Source organism: Protopterus annectens, chromosome 11.part0 (assembly GCF_019279795.1).
Source record: "Protopterus annectens isolate FY-2018-M chromosome 11.part0, PAN1.0, whole genome shotgun sequence".
In the NCBI taxonomy this organism is placed as follows: Eukaryota; Metazoa; Chordata; order Ceratodontiformes; family Protopteridae; genus Protopterus; species Protopterus annectens.
In genome coordinates this window covers 513,410,984-513,429,208 of record NC_056745.1, presented here as the reverse complement: position 1 = coordinate 513,429,208, position 18,225 = coordinate 513,410,984, and the positions used below count along the sequence as shown (strand labels likewise).

The following is an 18,225-nucleotide window of genomic DNA, read 5'->3' as shown; positions in this document are numbered from 1 at the left end:
GTTCTATAACTATCATTAACAAATTGGTTGATATGATTAGAAAAACTCAGCTGAATCCACCCATATAACCAGGTCCTTAAATGAGTCTACAGTTTTAATCGCTGTGTGCTGTATTAAATATTCACCTTTCAATTTATGTCTCCCAAATCTCATTTCCTTAGTTTCTGATGCATTTATCAGCATATTATTCTCTCCTGTGCTCAAATGGTCAATTTAGTAAAGTTATTTTGCAGACATGCCTTATCTGTAACGCATGTAATCAGTTTACCCAATTTCAGGTCATCTGCATATAGGCCGTAGAACACCTCAGATGAAAAGTTAGGTCTGAAATATGCAATCTAAACAAGTAAGGGCCTAGGACAGAGCCCTATGGGGCACCCTGACTAACCAAGGATTTCACCTGTCCAGTTGCTGTATATTTGCCATGTCCTATTTCTAAGCCTTGGTGCTATTTGTCTTTAGAGTACATCTGTCCTAATTTATTGATCACGGTTTTGTGTATGACCTTATCAAATACTGAAGTTAAAGCTATACAAATTACATCACAACACAATTTTACATTCATAGCTGTTGTTACATTGTTATAGAACATCATGCCACAGGTAAGAAAAGATCTACTTTCAACATATGCATGCTGATATATGGTTTCAAGTCCCAAGCTATCCAATTCTGACAATAACTTATCCAATATTACCTTCTCCATTATTTTTCCACAACATGAAAGTAGATGTAAGGGTCTATATGACTCCGAGTTTGTCCTACTCCCCTTTCCATTAAAGACAGGTTTAGAAAGCATGTCTCTCCAGTCTTGAGGAATCTCCCTATATTTACATGACCTAGTGAATAATAGATATAATGGTATCTCACTTTTTCTAATTTCTCCAAGTCTTTTAGGTTTCTAATACAGTGACAGGAATAGACCCCATTCCCAAGTGAAAGTACGATTAAAGTTCATGAAATTAGTATTGTTTCACTCTTTGATGTCAGCCAGAAGTGCTCTTCACAGCACCCGCAGTGTGCCCAGTAATGACTCCTTCTGCAGTTAGTACGGAGTTGCATGTATTAGTAACATATCTAAATAAGATTGTAAATTCTTTTTTATAAGACCCATTGCTCCTACTACTATTGGAACCATCTAGTTATCTTTCTTCCACATTGCTCGTTTCTGGCAGCAAATCCTGATATTTTATGACGGTCTCTCTCTCTCTATGTATGCAGGACACTGTAGTCACTGGGTGTGGTGATTTCAATGATCAATGCCACATTTGTCTTCTTTTCCTGGACCACTATATCTGGTTTTCTAGCATCTATCTTTTGAACTGCTGGTAATGGAAGATCCGATGTGATATAGACATTTTCTATGATGCTTTGTGCCTCATATTTCCAGTGTTTGTCAGCCACTTCAATACCATAATGTTTGCACAGTCCCCAATGCAACAGTCTCACCATATTATTATGCCTTTCAATATACAGTCCTTCTGTCATTAGTATGTTGCAACCAGCAATGACATGTGCAACTGTTTCCAATTCTGTTTTACAAAACCCACATTGGGTCTGTTTCTCCCACATGTTCAATGGACTTTGTAAACCAACGTGTACGTAAGTCCACTATCTTGGGCTGCCAATATTAACTTTAATCTATTGGTTTAAGTCCACCTCTCCTTAACCATTCCTGCATTTGTTCCTGATCAACATGAGGTTCTTCCAGAAGTTTTCTATACTTGCAACTATATTTATGCTTTTTCCAAACTTTTTGCCTTCTCATCTGGTCCTTCACCTTATATTTTTTTTTTGGCACATTTAATTGCTGCCTAATTTTTATCTACTTCTGGTTTGATTTCTATTCCAGCTCGACAGCAATATGCTTCTGCTAGCCTAAGCATGGAAGTCATCTAAGATTTATTCCCCTCATGTTTCAAAACTTTCACTACGTTCGGGTCTTGTGAGGTCAGCAGATGTGTGGAGTCTCACAATTGCAGATCTACACATATAATAAACTTCAAGAATGCCCATGCTTCCTTCAGATTGGGGAATATATAATCTTGTTATTCACTGATTTTTATAAATCATTTGGCGAGCATGAAGCATTCTTGTTTTCCTATCTAATCTAGCCAACAAGTTTGGGGGCCAGTCAATCGCTCCAAAACTAAGTTAGGACATGAACAGCAAATTGGTTTATAGCTTGGATTTTGTTCCTAGATGCCAATGCTCTTTTCAGGATTAATTTAAGTCTTCCAAAGTACCCCTTACTAAGTTTTATTTGCATGTGTTCATGTTTTATTGTTGATCCTTTATCAGTTCCCAAATACTTAAACACTCCCTCTTGCTCAAGTTTTTATATCACATTCTTGTCCCAAACTGATGTTTTCTTGGTGCTGCAGTTCTCCTGCTTTAAAGGTTGCTTTTGCACATTTATCAAGACCAAATGACACTCTTGCATCATCTGAAAAAGTTTTGACGACTTGCAGTTACGCTTTCAAGTCCTTATTTGATAAGCTATATAGTTTCAAACTTTCGACAAAGAGAAAATGAGAAGTCTTTCCACTTTGATATTTTCTAGGAGTCAAATTATAGCCATGACCTAAGCTGTTAAGTGCACAGCTTAATGGATTAAGGGCAAGGCAGAATAACAGCAGTGACAGAGTCACCCTGGAATATCCCCCTTTGGATTTTTATACCTGGAATAAGTTGTCCTTTATCAAGGCTTAACTGCAAAGTGGTCTGCCACTGTTTCATGGTCACTGTAATGTAGTTGATCAGTGTAGGGTGTGTATCTTATACATTTTTAAGCACTCTTATCCATGAATGTGGGATACTATCAAATGCTTTTTTGTAGTCAATCCATGACCTACTTAAATTCTTCTCCTTTTTACAGTTCTCCACTATGACTTCAACAACAAATGATCCCTTGTTCCATATGACTTTCTTCCATTGCCCTTTTGTTCTACTGTCATAATTAAGTTCTCTTCTAAATGACTATAAACTCTGACTGCATCAATTCCAGTGTATAGTTTATACATCGTCAGAAGGCAAGTTATTGGTCTATCATTTTTAGGGTAGCTTGCAGGTTCACTCTTAAGTAGGAGCAATGTTTTTCCTGTTGTTAGCCAGGTTGTTGTCTGTTCGGGATGTGTATATAAATTCTTACTCATGGCTAAATCTTCGTGCATAGATGTTAATACTTTTAACCAGAAGTCGGGTACTGCATCAGTGCCTGGGGTTTTCCAATCAGAGTCTTTTCTTAACCTTCTTTCAATTTCTCTTGTTACTTAATCCCATTTCATATCCTGTACCTTTAAAACTTCTTACTTTTTCTTTTACTTTTTCTATCCATTTAACATCCTTGTTATGTTCAACAGGATCTTCATAGATACTTCTCCAAAATGTATCTATTTCTTCCTTTTTTGGAGGCCTTTCAATTCCTTTTACCTTATTTCCCAATTCTCTATAAAACTTTTTGTGGTCATCAATACATTGCTTATTTTGCACTTTTCCTTTATATTTCTCTATGTATCTTCTAAGTTTTTCTGCCTGTGCTGAGATTTTTAGTTTATCTGTGATAGTGCATGACAGATCCTGATCTGTTCTAATATATTGCATGAATCTCTATGGACAGTCCTAATTACGGTGTTCGTTTGTTTTATCAAATTTCTGACTTTTTGGGTTTTATTGACCTTCTGCATTCTATTTCTTTCATTAATCTTAATATGCCTATCTCTATTAAGTCAAGCAACTCTTCTCTTAGCTCAGTTTCTTCTAAACTGAGGGCACATTTTTTTTGTTTTCCATTTCCAGCGGCCATTCTCTAGAAAGTTCTACTGCATCTTCTTGTGGCAGATTCTCTTCAATTTCATCCTGTGCCATCCATTGATTTGCCAAATGAGAACTCACTGGCCTATCACTCCTCAACATTAACTGTGTCAGACTTTCCACAGTTTTCTGTTCCTTCTCTTGATGTCTAGCTTCAAGTGAATGCTTATACTGGTTTTCTGTGGAAGGCTCCAAAATATCTTCATATGGCACCTGACCAATTGCTTCCCATTTCACTGGTTTCCCCTCAGTTTGGAGTTCCATTGCCTGCCCTATTGTGGTACTTTCCGAATTAGATTTTCTACATTGTACCATTCACTTTTGAGGTACTTCATGACCTCAGTTTCTATTTCTTTAACTTCTCCATTACTCTTCTTTTCCTCCGTCTTATTTTTAGTACTACACTGAACAACCCTTTTATATTGACAAAATATGGCATCACAGAATACAGTAAATTTCCTACCCACAGTTTTAAATTTTTAGTAGTGAATCAGGTTGTGAAAGACCCCCTTGGGGGACCCTGGAAATTAGTTTTAGAAAAAAAGAAACATGGTGGCAAATGTATCTGAATGCTGGATCCCCCCAGGACTAAATGAAATGATTTCCATTAATAGTCTCCTTAAATTAACATATGACAGGTGGTTTCTAATATATTTATATTTTTAAGCTAATATATGTGTAATATAATGTATTTTGAAATATATGGTTTATCAAGTATTTAATTGTTCTTAAAATTTATTTTTAAATGTATTTGAGCTTGCATTGGTTGTTGTACACTGTGATGTCATATTTTGTCAATATGAAAGGGTTGTTCAGTGCAATGCAGTTTATCTGAAGTTTGGGTAATTTATCAGACGAAAGCACTAATAAATTGTATATAAAATTATAATACATCCTTGCTTTTTCTTGCTGCCAGCCAGTTATTTTTTATCTAATTTATTTCTTTGTCTTGTGGTTGTTTTTTTTTTTTTGTATTATAAAGTTTTCCATGCCCAGATTCCTTTATCTGTATTTTTATTCAGTTATCTTTGGTGCTGCTCTTTTTGTACTGATTTGTTTTGCTTTCTCCTTTGCATAGATATTACACCATATTAAATCTCTTTCTCTTCCCCATGTCCATATTTCTTCAGATGTTTCTTGATCTTCCTGTTTCTCCTTACTTTGGGGACTCATTCCATCATGCTGTGATGTAACCTGTGTTAAGACTTTCTACATTAAATCCTTCACTTTGCAGGCATTCCATAACTTCAACTTCTATTTTTTTTTTTTAACTTCTACTTTACGAATCTTCCTTTCTGTATTCCCTCTTGTAATGGTACTGTAAGTTCTTGCTGAAGTGTTCTCAGGTCATTGTTACTAATTCCGTCTCCGCCCTGTGCTTTGCTTGGATCCAGTTTGTGCAGTACTTTTTCAATATAATCTAATTTCATTCCAGTATCTTGGGTAACCTGGATGCCACTAGGACAACTTATCACCCCTTTTGTGGAGCCAAACTGTTTTGCATAAGATTTTGTAAATATATCTATAATCTGTGTCCGCAAATAAATTTTAGAATTTGCACAGTTTATCAATTTGTATGTCTTCACTCCTTCCACATCTTATGTATCTATAAAAAGGTTTCCTATTGTGCTCAATATCTTTATATACATCTTCTTCAATTTTTTCTTGATCTTGTCTCACACTATGCTTAATCTGTTTGTCCAGCTTGTTTATTTCAGTTCAAAGTTGCAGTTCAACCTCTCTTCCATTTCTTAAATTTTTGTGTCTCACCTTAATCAGATATCTTGTTCTTGTGGAAATATATCCCCCTGACATTGTATACCTAGATCCTGATGTTAAACATTTTTATTTTTTGCTCTCAAACAATTTGTTTCAAAACTTTCCAGATTCCATCTGCAGTTTTTCTACTGAACACTTTACTCCAGTTAGTTTAGCATAGTGACTGTTTTGCTTCCATATAATCTATAATTAACATTGTGCATTTTGTTTAGATTTCAGTTTGGCAGAATTCTCTAAAAACAAATTAATCTTTATAACCCCATGATCACTGCATATCAACAGTGGTAAAACTTGACTTGAATTAACAGTAATTTCTTTAGGAACACAAAATGTCTAGTATGTTCCGTCCCCTGGTAGGGTTTTTTACAATCTGAAGCAACTGTTGTTCCTGAATATATGTTGTGAATAATTTCCTTACTAACATTGTTGAATCAATACTATTCCAGTCTGTTTCTGGTAAATTTAAGCCCCCAGCTAATATTATTCTTCCCTCCTGTGTTTCATGCAAGAAATTTATGGATTCCTTTAGGTCATCTGCACTCGACTTTGGTGGTCTATGCACTCCAACAATTGTTATATATTCCAGGGCTGTCTTTATTGTCAGTTACACAGTTTATAATATTGGTATTATCATTGAACATGTAATAATCACAGGTCTCATAACTATCTTTAATCTCCATCATAACATCCCCACCTGATTTTTTCTTAGAATGTCTGTTACAGTAAAAATATTTATACCCTGTAGTGGTGGTGCTGCGGTAGCACTGTCGCCTCACAGTAAGACGCTGTCCAGTTAGATTCTCAGCTAGAGCGTCTTCTGCATTGAGACATGCGTGAATGGGCGTACCTTTGTTGAAGGTTGTGTGTCAGGGCTGGTAACTCGGCACATAAACTACCAATCATTAGCGGACTGGAGTTCCGCTGTGGTGACCCCTAATCAGGAAAAGCCGAAAGACACAACAACTTCAGAGATAATAACGAGCATTCAGCTATGGACAAAACAATTAAAATAATTAAATTATCATCTAAAATATAACCTTAAAATGTTCTACCAAGGAATAGCATATTCCTAGTTTGTTGATAAAATCAAGATACATCTCATCCACCCCATTAGACTAACTACACTTGGTTCAAGATTCTGCTTCGTGCATGTCTGTTCCTTATCTTATATGAATCATTTTAAGAAAGCCCTTCTATAAATTAAGAAAGAGAGAAAGGGCTATTTAGGTCCCATTTCACTTTAAATAAGCCGGATTAGTTATTACTGCTCCTATCTTCTCCTATATCTTCTTCTTGGTCCTCAGATTACAATAAGAAGGTTATCGGATGTTAATTTCACATTTATTACAAAAGTCAAGAAGTTACATGTTATTATTTATGGTTTAAAAAATGTTTATGCAATAATCTATAGTTATATGCATGTCTATCTGTCCCTATCTCCTTCTGTTCCTGCTTATACTATCTTGTACCATTTACTATTTACATGACTTCAGTTATAATTCATATGTATTATGCCGTTTGAAAGAACAGTTATACCATCCCTTATATATCAGGAAATCATTCTAGTTCCTTCTTTTATTATATACTTTCATTTTTTGCAAACAATCCAATATCTTGTTTATACATTACATCAGAGGGAATTGAACTAACCTCAAATATTTTTTAAATAAAATCTATCAAATACAATCTGTGAGTTTTAAATCAAATACCACAAAATATAATCATTTGTGTCCTACTAGAAGTTTTATATCAAACTGCAGTTTGGTCAATCTGTTAATATATAACAAGCAATCAAAACTACAAACCAATAATTAGTTTTAAAGCTTATTTTTACTTTTAATTATATTATATGAATTATATATATTCCTTATGTATGATTTAATACAATGTGTTTTAATTCTTATATATGCATGCTTTTAAGTTAATTTTTCAGTGTTAATACTTGAAGCACACTGCATTTCATGTTTTAACATTCTAATAAAATGAAAAAATAAATAATAAACGGGAGGCGCAGTGGTGCAGCGGTTATCGCTGTCACCTCAGAGCAAGAGGTTCTCTGCTTTGATTCTCGGCTGGGGTGCCCTCTGTGTGGAGTCTGCGTGTCCTCCATGCATTTGCCTGGACTTCCTCAAGGAGCTCCGGTTTCCTCCCACATTCTAAAGACATGCATCTGGAGCATTTCTCCCCAGGCTTCCACTGAAAATGGGCTCTGTCTCGGTTGGACTTACCCAGTAAACAAATGTTAAATAAATAAAATAAATACAAATAATCCATCATTTCCTGTTAAAAGGGTGAGTTGAAAGGTCAGCTTTTATTTTAAAGAAGAAAAACAACAACTTATAAAACCTTTTAAAGCTTATAAAGCCTTACAAAAGTGCTGACCCAAACAGCTTACTTCAAAGCTAAATTATGTTAAAGGTGTAAAAATACTTTAACTTTATTTATATGCACAGAAATGCTTGCTGCATTCGCAAGTGAATTAAAAAACTTCAGCCTTAAATATTAACTCTTCAAAGCTATCTAATCAATAAAATAAAACTCTTTAAACTTTCACATACTTCCACAAATACAGATAAAATATTTTCAGTAACTTTGCATGTACAGATAAACGAGTGACAAATCGTAAATATTCATTTTTAGCTTTCAATTTAAAATAAAGGTTTAGCAACTTACCTTAAACAGTAACTGGCTAATAAATATTGTAAGAAGACAATGGGCCAGATTCAATACCATCTACATTAAGTGCACATGCTATGTATTCAAGAACATCCCCACCATATTTTTTGTGCTTTCTAGTCACTCAGAAAGATTACACTATGTGTACATGTAGTCTACGCTTTGCAGTAACCTTTGTGAACCCCTGTAAATATTTAAAACTGCAAGAAAATCAGTAGGAAAACTAAAATTAGGAGGAAGACGGTGTGAATTATACAATATCACAGTCAAAGGAGGCAGCGAACACAGCAGTAAAATTCAAGAATTTAATCCCAGAACAAACAGTAGAACAAATAGTAAGCACTTTCGCAGCAGCAGCTGCTTCATCAGACAAATATTACTGCTGTGTTCCGCTGCCTCCTTTGACTGGGATATTGTATGATTTATTTTTTTGGAGGACCGGTTTACCTACACCATAGTCTTTGTTCTTTGTTGCCTTAAGGTGTGAATTATGCCTGTGTTGTCTGTTCACTCACAAAGGTGTACACATAAGTGTACATGTAGTGAAGGCATTAATGAATCCTAGGGAGTAACTAAACATAATTAGTGATAAAACAATGATTTGTCCATTTCATATGCGAATGTTTTCTCAGGTTTTCATGTATTATTTTATATGAAGCTTTCTATCAATCGTTAAAGGAGACCTAACAGTAAAACTTGTGTAGAAAGAATGCCAGTAATCTGCAATAAGAATTCAGCTAGTAAAGGTCTTAATGATGTGCTAATTGTTTAGTGACATTTCAATACTTTCTTTTGCGTAGGTAAAACAGCCACTTGTGTGAATGCAACCAAGCATGCTTTTTTTCTGAGATAAGTTCCAAGTACTGTGTTTAGTAACAGTACAAAACCACATTAAGAACTTAGTGTTTGTGTCTTTACCCAAGTTTCACCACATTGATATTTTACACTTAATATGATTGGTATGACTGAGTATTTAGAATGAATTAGCTTCACTTACACGTGACTTAAAACAAGTATATCTGAAATAAGGAATACAAATTATTTACCTTGTGAAAAGTGGTATTATCTGATCCTTACCATTCATACACTTGTTTGTGTTACAGAACCAATATTACAATGAGAATGAAGTAATTGTTCATTTATCTTTCAGCTTTTACTGTTTTTGTCTTTAGCTGGCCATCTTCTATTCCGTGTTGCATTTCCTTTGAGAGATGTAGACAAACTGCAGTCCATTCCATTCAATTTTTTCTAGAATTGTATTCCTCTGTATAAACTTCAAAGTGTCTTCTAAAATGTAAAAAGTCCTCTGTCATTCTGTAAGATAAATCTTTATTTGTGCTGGAAACAAAATTTGTGCTAAAATGTTGTTTTTCTTCAAGTCTTTTATAAGAGGTACACATGCTTTCCTTTTTGACATAACTGAAGTTAAATAATCATTGTCAAATCTTATAATGTTTTCTTTTATTTTAACAGGATAATTAGTATATGATGTTTTGTAAAACAATACCTTTATCTTGGCTGGAAAAGAATCCAACTATAACTGACCTTCGTGTAGATGGATTTTTCATTACTGATGTATTGGAAAGTGATGTGTGCTGTCTCACTACGAAACGAAAAAGCTTCAAAGCAGGTTCAATATCTTAGGAAGCCAGGTATTTAGAAATGTAATCATACTGTCTCCTTCCTCTTTCTCTGGGATGCCATAAATCCTAATGTTGTTCCTTCTGGATCAGTTTTCTAGCTCTTCAAGTTTTCCCTGAAATAAGTTAATTTACTTCGGGAGAAATTCAGTATTATTCTCATTCTCAATCCTTCTTCCATCCAAATCATTCATTGCCTCTTCTATATTTGACATTTGTGAAGATTGTTGTACAAGAGCTTCACTCAGCACTTCTACCTGTTTTTACATGGTTTGATGTTTCCTACATTTTAACACCACTCTGGGAATATTTACAGGTTTTTTTAATTTTTTATACGTAATTTCTGAGTTTGACCACATGGGGTATGGCATCTTGAAGCAATTCTGATGGTTTCATCTGCCTCTAGGTATCCCACAATGCAGTGCTTGTCTGTAAAAAAAATACATCATGCAGGCTTCTTTCTTCCTAAAGCTTCTGTCACTGCATTGGTTTTACATGCATACACTGCTGTCTTTCAGTTTTAATTAACATTTCATGCCGTTCAGTGACTACTTAAAATACAAACGGTGCAAATGCCACAGAACAGACTTTCAAAGTGCTTTTTATTGTTGCTTCTTTTTAGAATGGCTAAACTGCAGTCTTTTTTGAAGCCTGAATTGTACTAGTTAGACTCATCTCCCATCCCCCTTCACACTTAACTTCCCTAGCTGTCAAAGTGCTAAAGGTAATTTGAGTTGTTACCTGCTGTGATTGACAGCTCACAGCAGGAGACCGGGCTCATGAGTAGGGGAAGGACCAGGGAGCTGTGACCTCACAGCATAGGTGGGTTTTTAGAATAGTAGTGATGTCAGTTTGGGGTGGGAAACGGACAGAAAACTACCTGTATTCAGTGGCCTTGATGACATCAGTGAATTGGAGACTGCAGCAAGGGTAGGGCAGAAGTTTTCTGAAAGTGAAACCACCACAGTACAGTAAGGCACTGTTCTAGTGGAGAGAAGCAGTCAACTTAAAATATTGCCTTAACTTAAGACAGTAGGACTAACTGTACATCCAGCTTCTCTAGAGGTGAAAGAAATGTATCGCATGAATGTTGTCCAATGTACTCTCTTCCATTTTGCTCTACTATGTCTCAAAGTAAGTACCATACAATTGTCATATACTAACATTTGTGTAGCCTGCCTTTTATTAATATTTAATATGTCTGTTAACTATAAAAATGTCATCTCTTGGAGCTTTTCTTCCCGGGCTGCCGCTGAAAATGGACTTGTATCCAGTCGGACTCTTCCGGTTAACAAATGTAAAATAAAATAAATAAAAAAATAAAATTTTAAATGCAGTATTTTTGTTTACTCATAGCAGGGACAGTAAATAGGGAGAAAAAAGACAGAGAAGGTGAGCATTTAATAACAGAATCCCATTGCTGTCCTTTAATGTTGTCTATTTTGCTTTCCAGTTTATCCATCTTTATAGAAAGTTTACCCTCTTCATTGTACTGTCCTGTATATTGGATATAGAGTGATATATTCTGAGGGAATTAGTTTCTTGACAGGAAAAAGTGATGAAAAAAAGGTTCAAACTTATTTTTCTTGTTGTAGTTTATTCAGTAGTAGTTTATACATCCATCAAGTTCTTAATTTTTCTGTAAAAATCCCATCAGAGATGTTAAAATGAAGCAGAACAAAAATACAGAGCTGGTAACCAGTCATCATATTGGTCATGCCACATAGAGAAAACTTTTCAGTCACAGAGCTTTCACCAGCTGCTGCTGTGAAGGTAGCCATCTTGGCCCTGCCCCATAGGTTCATAGGTTCATACTAGGCTATCTGCCCTAGGGCATTTATAAGCCTAGCCAGAGTGTGTTTGGCTTTTGCCACCCATTTTAAATTAATTTTGCTATGCCCTTTTTCGAGGTTAGTATACTGTGCCTCTGTCTAACAGTGACACAGAAGTGATACCCAGGGTAAACCTACGATCTCCCATCCACTCAAGATTCCTCTTGAAGAGAGTCAATGAGGGACTCTGCCTAACCTGGACTGGGATTTTATTCCAGAGTGAAGGGAGCCTCTGGGTTATGAATCTGTCCCTCCAGCATGTCCTATTTATTTCAGTGCTGAGGTTCAAGTCTCTCGAGCGCGTAGCCCGATGGGATTTGGATTTTCTGAGGTGCAGCATATCCATTAATTCCGGGTTGGACATGACTTTATACATCAGGCACAGATCGCCTCTGAGCAGGTGGTATGCCACTAAGTAGAGCTGGAGTTTCTTTAACCGGGCAGCATATGGCATCTGTTTGAGCCCTTTGATCCTCTTGGTGAGGTACTTTTGGGGTCTATCCTGTTGCTGCAGGTGTCTGGTAAGGTGCATCCCAAAAGGGGCATTGTACTCAATTATGGGCCTGATGAGGGATGAGTAAAAAGGCACGATGACCTCCCCTGATCTAGATGTGAATCCCTTCATGATTAGCTGGGCTATATAAAATGTTTTTCCAACCACTTTGGCCACGTGGTTGTCAAATGAGAGAGTGCTATCAACTTGGGTCCCCAGGTCCCTAATTACTTCTTCTGTACTTAATGGATTACCACCTATGTGGTAATTTGTGGGCACTTTGTTTTTGCCAAAGTGGATGACTATACACTTTTTGGCATTTAGCTTGAGGCCATGGCTCTGGCACCAGTTGTCTGTTTCTATGATGCCCTTTTGGAGGATGCTTGTGTCAGCTGGAGAGTCAATTATGGCGCCCAGTTTGCAGTCATCTGCAAACTTGGTCAGCCACAGTCCTTCCGTGTTGGCCTGTACCTCCGAGAAATATATACCGAACAAGAGAGGTCCCAGGACTGAGCCTTGTGGGATGCCACTTGTAACTGGTTTGGAGTCTGACATAGCTCCAGCAATTCTAACCATGTGGGTTCTGTCCTTGAGCCAGTTTGCAACCCATCTAGTGACATAGGGGTTTATATTTAAGCTGGTGAGCTTATCTATAATGCCTGAGTGAGGTATTGTATCAAAGGCTTTTGCGAGGTCCAGGTAGGCTGTGTGGACCACCTTCCCCTCGTCAATGGCCTTGGTGACTGTTTCAAAGAAATCAACCAGGCTTAAGAGGCAGGATCTGCCCTTAAAGCTGAACTGGGTAGGATCCAGTGTCTGTAGGTTCCCAATATCTTTATTTATGAGGTCCATGATGATCCTTTCCATAGCTTTGCAGACCAAGCTAGTCAGGCTTATGGGGCGATAGTTTCCAGGATCTGTTGAGGCATCAGCTTTGCGGAGAGGGACCACTGCTGCTGTATGCCACTCTTTGCGTACATATCCTGTAGTAAGGCTGAGATTGAACAGTAGTTTTATGTTTGGGTTTCGCTCTTCTTGGAGTTCATGTAGGACACAGCCCGGGACACCGTCTGGTCCCATTGATGCTGTGTTTTTTGCTTTGGAGAGGGCAGCTCTTACCTGAGCATTTGAGATGTCAGGGGGGCAGCACTCTGCTAGGATAGATATTTGCCCTTTTGGTGGGGAGGGGGGGGGAGAAGTTTGCGCTGAACCTGTCAGCTAGGATGTTGGCAATGTCTGTGGGTTCGGTATATTTTTTGTCATTTTGGACTAATTCTGAGCATATCTGGGAATTCCCACCCAGGTTCCTACCATAACTAAAGAAAGCCTTGTGATTATCCTTAGTGTCCTGTGCAATTTTTCGCTCAAAGCTGGCCTTAGACGATTTTATGAGTACCCGTAGTTTTTTGCTAATACTAATGAGAGATGCCTTCCCTTTTTGGGATTTTGCTCCATCATGTAGTAGCTTCCTCCTTCTATTGTATAGTTTGTTTATGGCTGGGGTCCACCAGACAGGACGTCTGCCTTTGGAGGATTGGGTCTTGGTTTTATTTGGGATTGCATGATACATGCATTCCTGAAGGTGTTCATAGAATGCGTTTATAAAGGATTCTGTGGTCTGGGCCGTATTTTCCACAGGCCTGGGGGCTTTGAAGGATTCCACCTCGGTTTTGAGGAGTGTGAAATTTGTTTTAGAGAAGTTTTTCACTGTGGTTTTCTGGGCAGGGGGTGGGGTCAGGATGTGAATATCCAGTGAGATTAGTTTATGGTCTGATCTTACCAGTGAGGGATACACTTCTGATCTGGAGCATAAAGCCCCCATGTTGGTGATGATCAGGTCCAGTATGTTTTCCCCTCTTGTGGGAGTGGTAACAAGTTGTTCCATAGCATTTGAGTTTATAAATTCTAGGAACCTTTGGGCTAGGGTGTTGGAGCTAGAGTAATGCTCCCAGTCTAAGTTTGGGTAGTTGAAGTCGCCCAATATAATGGTGTTTGGAGAGACCTTCATATTTTCCAGTGTTCTCAGGAAGGCCGAGTGGGATTCCTGGGTTTGGGAGGGTGGTCTGTAGCAGGCTATAAACTGGAAGGCAGTTTTACCCACTGTTAGTTGCACATGGATAGTCTCTGATGCTTCGTGCTGTGCCACCAACCTGGAAGTGTGGGTATCTGACGAATATTGATACTCCCCCCTCCTTTTGTGGTTCAGTCCAAGTTTTGGGGCCAAAAAGCATGGTATGAGGTATAACCTGGTAGTGCCGGGGTGCTCTCAGGAGCCTTGAACCAGGTTTCTGTTACTGCACAGATATCAATGTTCTCCATGCTAAGGAGAGTTTTGAGTGCGTGCATCTTGAGGTTTAGACTTCTGGCGTTGAGTAGCATTACTCTTAGTTTCTTATCCCTTGTGATACCTATGGAGGTGGGTTTGTCTTTTGAGCCTTGCCTAAAAAAGGCACTATAGGGATAGCAAGAGCCTTTGCCAATATCCGAAAGCCCAGGGGTGACAGGTGCAAGCCATCCCTAGCGAACCATCGTGGCTTGTCGAGCATGTCATCCCAGGCTGACAGGCATTGGATCCCCTTTGAATGACACCAATACTTCAGCTAATGGTTGAAATTGATCATCTTGTCTTCATATTGTGGCATCATTCTTGGTGAGGGTAAGATGCTACTCAAGGTCAGGGTCATACCGGCCTGGGCTACATGCTCAGAGAGCTCCTCTATGTCTTTTCATGTAGTCCAGGGAGGTACGTCTCAGGTCATTCACACCAGCATGGACAATGACTGAGTCATAATTGTACTTGCCTTGGAGTGACCTGAGTGCTTGTGTTATGTGGCAGATCCTAGCGCCCGACAGGCAGCTCACCGTGACCTTCTTGTTCAGACTGGTGAGCGGGATGTCAGTGTGCCTGACGATAGAGTCACCTATTACAAGTGTATCAGGTGTGTTTAGCCTTAAGGGCTGTGACTGTTCGGTACACTGGCTTTGTGAGCTATGTGTTGCACGTGTTTTGTTTTGGGGTAGCGGTTGCTTGGGTGTCTGCTTTGCAGGTCTCTGCTGCTTAGGCAGATTTTTATTTAGAGCCTCCGAGTATGTTTTTGTGTGTTTATGTGTTTGGTTTGCTGTCGTGGTAGGTCTATGTGAGACTGGAATTGTAGTGAGTGTGGTTTCCTTCTCCTCCTGACTGGTTACACCAGTACTGAGTTGAGAGAGCTTAGCCTCCAGTTTGGCTATATGGTTGCATCTCTCACATGTGTTGGAATTTGTTGGGAGGAGGAGAGGGATGTCTGTGTACATGAGGCAGCTGTAACATTGCCTCAAGATTCCCAGATTCACCAGCTGGACCGGAGAGGAGATTGACAACTGACCTTTGGACATGCTAGAATAATATTGGGAATTCCTTTATAATTGAAAAAAAGTGCCAATGGGGATCAAGGTACTCAAGGGGAGTTTGTGAGGGTGTAGTGCTTTTAATTTTTTAGTGCTGACTTATATAATTGCTTTAGTGAGCAAGTGCCAGGTAACTTAAATGCAATGTGTTACAGGTAACTTAAATGCAAAAACGACAACAGTAATTTTCTTTCAAGTGAAACAAGGAAATAAGTACAGTAAGCAATGCAGATATCACTAGGGATCCACAGAAGCGCTGAAAAAACGCGTTTTAGGTGGAATTAGCTTTTCAGGGAAATAACAAGCAAACAACAAGCATACAAACAAAGCTAGATTCAGCAGGCCTGGATCTAGTCTATGCTACAGCAAACAAGGTGTACCAATTTCAGTAAAAAACAGTTCAAATATGCAGGCACTATAAGCCTTTAACCAGAAATTCCCAGCTCAGAAGGGAAGAGTCCAGCCTCTCCTCCTACAGGAGTGCAGACCACAAACCTTCTTAATGTAAAATAACTGGCCTGAAGCCCAAGTGCTTAAACCAGAACTAATACACTTTTAGAATAACAGACACTGAGCCCTCTATCAGCAGTTCCCAACTTAGAAGGATGTAAGCTACATGCCCTGCCACCATAGTGCAGGCCACAAACCTTCCTAATGTAAAACAACTGGTCTGAAGCCCAAGTGCTTAATCCAAAAGACGTAGAATAATAGCTACACTTTAATCAAGTTACTACCAAGCAGTAATAAATACAATTGAATACTTTAAAGAATGCCTGGATTAGTGCTCAAGTTATACAAACAAAGCTAGATTCAGCAGGCCTGTATCTAGTCTATGCTACAGCAAACAAGGTGTACCAATTTCAGTAAGAAGCAGTTCAAATATGCAGGCACTATAAGCCTTTAACCAGAAATTCCCAGCTCAGAAGGGCAGAGTCCAGCCTCTCCCCCACGAGAGTACAGGCCATGAACCCTCTTAATGTAAAATAACTGGCCTGAAGCCTAAGTGCTTAAACCAGAATTAATACACTTTTAGAATAACAGACACTGAGCCCACAATCAGCAGTTCCCAACTTAGAAGGATGTAAGCTACCTGTTCTGCCACTACAGTGCAGACCAGAAACCTTCTTAATGTAAAACAACTGGTCTGAAGCCCAAGTGCTTAAACTAAAAGGCTTAGAATGAGTTACACCAAGCAGTAATAAATACAATTGAGTGCTTTTAAGATGAGACAAAAGCAAAATAAAGTAGGAAGAAACACAAATACAGTAAAAGCAGATAATTTTTTTTTTTTTTTTAGTGGAAAGAGAGAAAGGAGTAGCAGAAGCTAAGCTGATTGGCCTTCTCAACTGTTCTCCCTGTACTGGGTAGAATGAGGTAATGACACTAGACTGGGAGGAGGGTCCCAGATCAAATTTACACTAGGGGCGGGCAACTGCAAAGCCAACTGCAGAAATGTTTCTCACAGCTGAAAAGCAGCAGTGAGCCTTTAAATGAAAGTTTTAAACAGCTAAAGGAGTCTCTAGAAAAAAAGAGTTTATCTGCAACAAATACCTCACACACAGTGAAACTAGCTAGAAAAATACACAGTACACAAAGTGCTATAAATAACAAAGAAATAAAGAACAAAATAAACAGAAACAGGATACTTAATGTTATGTATTATAGCTCCGAGTTTCCTCAGTGTCCTTCCTTCGATCAGCTCAGTGTGAAATGGCAGAACACTCACAACTGAACTTCTTAGGTAACAGAAAGTTGAAACCTGGGACAGCTTTTAAGAGAGAAACCTCAAAAGAACCAATGAGGTGCTTAGACTAAGCTGTAGTCCAGGTGACCTCAGTCAGCCAATGACCTCAAACAATTCTCTCTCACTGAAATGCCTGATGGCTTTGGCTAAACCAAGATGTCCCTGAATATGTGCTCAGACACGCAGCCTCCACAAACACTAGGCCCAAATACAAGCCTGAATATGGAAATGCTACAAATATCCCCACTACTTGGAACAACTGCAGAAATGTTTCTCACAGCTGAAAAGCAGCAGTGAGCCTTTAAATGAAAGTTTTAAACAGCTAAAGGAGCCTCTAGAAAAAAGAGTTTAACTGCAACAAGTTATCAGAAACAAACAACCCAAAAGATGGTTAATAAAAGTGGACAATTTCCAGTTAATACCTCACACATAGTGAAACTAGCTAGAAAAATACACAGTACACAAAGTGCTATAAATAACAAAGAAATAAAGAACAAAATAAACAAAAAACAGGATACTTAATGTTATATATTATAGCTCAGAGTTTCCTCAGTGTCCTTCCTTCGATCAGCTCATCTCTTTTTAATTATTTTCAACTCACATCATAAAATAACAGTGTCAACTTAAGAGTCCAGCAACCTAAATAATTTAACACACTATAGGATATCAGAATCAAACATGGTATATATATCTCTGCATTTCAATAGTTTCTGTATACACAGTGAAAAGGCATGAAATAGACAGCTAGAGATGGATATTAATTACACATCCTTACAAAGCTGTTAGCATAAAGTAGCAGCAAACACTGACCATTGAATACCAAACATACTGGAATTAATATAGCTAAATTTTATTTTCAACACC

At 38.0% G+C, this 18,225-nt stretch overlaps 1 protein-coding gene across 1 annotated transcript in view; it reads right to left on the bottom strand.

The window, feature by feature from the left end:
• Positions 1 to 18,225, bottom strand: part of CPM (carboxypeptidase M) — a 767,990-nt gene that overhangs the window by 655,765 nt on the left and 94,000 nt on the right. The gene's annotated exons all lie outside the window — the stretch shown is intronic.